This window comes from Rhinopithecus roxellana, chromosome 2 (assembly GCF_007565055.1).
Source record: "Rhinopithecus roxellana isolate Shanxi Qingling chromosome 2, ASM756505v1, whole genome shotgun sequence".
NCBI lineage: Eukaryota > Metazoa > Chordata > Mammalia > Primates > Cercopithecidae > Rhinopithecus > Rhinopithecus roxellana.
In genome coordinates, this window is record NC_044550.1 from 168,271,344 (window position 1) to 168,274,972 (window position 3,629).

Below are 3,629 nucleotides of genomic sequence, written 5' to 3' on the forward strand. Positions count from 1 at the left end.
AACCTAATAGTGCATCTGAAGGAACTAGAAATGCAGGAATAAACCAAACCCAAAATTGGTAGAAGGAAAGAAGGAATAAAGATCAGAGCAGATATAAATGCAATTGAAACTAAAAATATACACAAGATCAAGAAACAGAAAGTTTTTTTTTTGAATAAATAAACAAAATCAATAAACCTTTAGTTATACTAGGAGAAAATAAGAAGAAGACCCAACTAAATAAAATCAGAAACAGCTTTTCGGCTCTCTGATCAGCACCATGGCGGTTGGCAAGAACAAGCGCCTTACGAAAGGCGGCAAAAAGGAGCCAAGAAGAAAGTGGTTGATCCATTTTCTAAGAAAGATTGGTATGATGTGAAAGCACCTGCTATGTTCAATATAAGAAATATTGGAAAGACGCTCATCACCAGGACCCAAGGAACCAAAATTGCATCTGATGGTCTCAAGGGTCGTGTGTTTGAAGTGAGTCTTGCTGATTTGCAGAATGATGAAGTTGCATTTAGAAAATTCAAGCTGATTACTGAAGATGTTCAGGGCAAAAACTGCCTGACTAACTTCCATGGCATGGATCTTACCCGTGACAAAATGTGTTCCATGGTCAAAAAGTGGCAGACAATGATTGAAGCTCATGTTGATGTCAAGACTACCGATGGTTACTTGCTTCGTCTGTTCTGTGTTGGTTTTACTAAAAAACGTAACAATCAGATACGGAAGACCTCTTATGCTCAGCACCAACAGGTCCGCCAAATCCGGAAGAAGATGATGGAAATCATGACCCGAGAAGTGCAGACAAATGACTTGAAAGAAGTGGTCAATAAATTGATTCCAGACAGCATTGGAAAAGACATAGAAAAGTCTTGCCAATCTATTTATCCTCTCCATGATGTCTTCGTTAGAAAAGTAAAAATGCTGAAGAAGCCCAAGTTTGAATTGGGAAAGCTCATGGAGCTTCATGGTGAAGGCAGTAGTTCTGGAAAAGCCACTGGGGACGAGACAGGTGCTAAAGTTGAACGAGCTGATGGATATGAACCACCAGTCCAAGAATCTGTTTAAAGTTCAGACTTCAATTAGTGTCAAATAAAAAGTGCTATTTGTGAAAAAAATAAAATAAAAAATAAAAATAAAAATAAAATAAAATCAGAAACAAAAAGGGAGGCATAAGCAACTGAGACTACCGAAATACAAAGAATCATTAGAGACGATTACAGACAACTACATGCTAACCAACTGGAAAATCTAGAAGAAATGGATAACTTCCTGGGTACATACAACCTACCAAGTCTGAACCATGAAGAAATAGAAAGCCACAACAAACTGATCACGGTAACAGGATACAAACTGAAGTAAAAAACTTTCTCATCAAAGAAAAGCCCAGGGCCTGACAGTTTCACTGCCAATTTCTACCAAATATTTAAAAAAGAACTAATGTCAATTCTATTCAAACTCTTCCGAAAAAAATGGAAGAGGAGGGAATACCTCCAAACACTTTCTACAAGGCCAGTATAGCCCTGATACCAAAACCAGATAAGAACATAACAAAACAAGAAAACCACAGGCCAATATCTCTGATGAATAGAGATGAAAAAATCCTCAACAAAATACTGCAAACTGAATTCAATAACGCATTAAAAATATTTTTTATCATGATCAAGTGGGATTCATCCCAGGAATGCAAGGATTGTTCAACATATGCAAATCAATAAACATGATACATCACATTAACAGAATCAAGAACAAAAAACAAATGATCATTTCAATAGATGCTGAAAAATCATTTGATAAAATTCAACATCGCTTTATGGTAAAACCCCTCAACAAATTTGGCATAGAAGGAATATACCTCAGAATAATAAGGGCATGTATGACAAACCCACAGCTAACATATTACTGAACAGGGAAAAATTGAAAGCCCTTCTTCTAAGATCTGAAACAAAACCATGATGCCCACTTTCACCACTTTTATTCAATATAATACTAGAAGTCCAGACAGAGCAATTAGGCAAATGAAAGAAATAAAGGGCATGTGGAATTCAAAGGAAGAAATCGAATTAGCCTTGTTCACCGATGATATATAATTTTATATTTAGAAAAACCTGAAGACTCCATCAAAAAAAGGTTACAACTATTAAACAAACTCAGTAAAATTGCAGGATACAAAATCAACACACAAAAGTAAGTAGCATTTATATATGCCAACAGCTAACAATCTGAAAAAGAAATCAAGCAAGTAATCCCATTTACCATAGCTACAAAAGTCATAAAATACCTAGGAGTCAACTTAACCAAAGCAGTGAAAGATCTATGCAACAGAAACCACAAAACCCTGAAAAAGGAAATTGAAGAAGACACCACAAATACGGAAAGATAGTCTATGCTCGTGAATTGGAAGAACTGATACTGTTAAAATGACAATGCTACTCAAAGGAATTTACAGATTCAACACAACCACTATCAAAATACCAATGACATTGTTCACAGAAATAGAAAAAATCATCTTAACATTTCCATGGAAACACAAAAAACCCAGAATAGTCAGAGCAATCCTGAAGTAAAAGAATAAAGCTGAAATTAGCCAGATGTGGTGGTGTACATCTGTAATCCCCACTACTCAGGAGGCTGAGGCAGGAGAATCACTTGAAACCAGGAGGTGGAGGTTGCAGTGAACTGAGATCATGCCACTGCACTCCAGCCTGGGTGACAGAGTGAAACTCTGTCTCAAAAAAAAAAAAAAAAAAAAAAAACAATTTGAAAGTATCACACTACCTGACTTCAAAATATACTACAAAGCTATAGTTACCAAATCAGCCTGGTACTGGCATGAAGACAGACATATAGACTGAGTCTCATTCATTCTTGTTCTCTTTTGATTATACATTGTGATACCTTTTCTTGGTTTCTAGCTATCTTAACTTAGGAATGCCATATTCTATTAACTACATCTAAGGTATTTGTGGATTAGGGACCCCTGGTTGCTTATTTAGGGTAATTATCCTGATAATTAAGTGCTGCCCCTCTACTCTGCTATTCTGGGATGTTATCATCCTCATTGCTACTGAGTAGCCCAATTTATCATAGCATCTCTCACCATTGGCCCAGATTACAGAGGACAGTCACTAGGACCTTAATGTTACTCCTGCTGCTCTTCCCAGAGCATTTAATGCAGTCTTGGTAAATGGAGCATCCTTCAAAGGCTTCCTGGAGAACAGAGTCAAGCCAATAGGTTTTCTGGTTTGATATACATATCCATAAGGCATGGACACTTTTGTTAATCTTTTGATCCCTTCTTCTAGAACATCCTATCACAGTTCTGGCATCTCTAGTTCATACTATTAGGTCCATCACTTTTCCTGAGCACCTAAAAACAGCATGCTAGAAAATTCTCCTGGGTCGCTTGCCAAGATATTAAATGCTATAAAATGAGAGAGTGTCCCATGCCAATAAAATCTCCTGTACTCAGCTTTATATTCCAACTTTTCAATCCAGCACCTCCAGGGTCTCCTTCTGAGAAGATGCTCAAATTACTACTGCTATATGTTAGCCAGTCTGGAAACTTTATTGGGGCCTATCATCCTGATCATTCCTTAGAATACTCACCACTTCCCCACCTGGGTCATGCTGAGATTTGAGCC

The 3,629-nt window shown here is 37.1% G+C and overlaps 1 pseudogene across 1 annotated transcript; it reads left to right on the forward strand.

The window, feature by feature from the left end:
* Window positions 1-259: 259 nt before the first annotated feature.
* LOC104657709 lies at window positions 260-1,103 on the forward strand (annotated as a pseudogene). Its single transcript, XR_747323.2, has one exon. The product of XR_747323.2 is annotated as a 40S ribosomal protein S3a pseudogene (transcript).
* The last annotated feature ends 2,526 nt before the right edge of the window (window positions 1,104-3,629 follow it).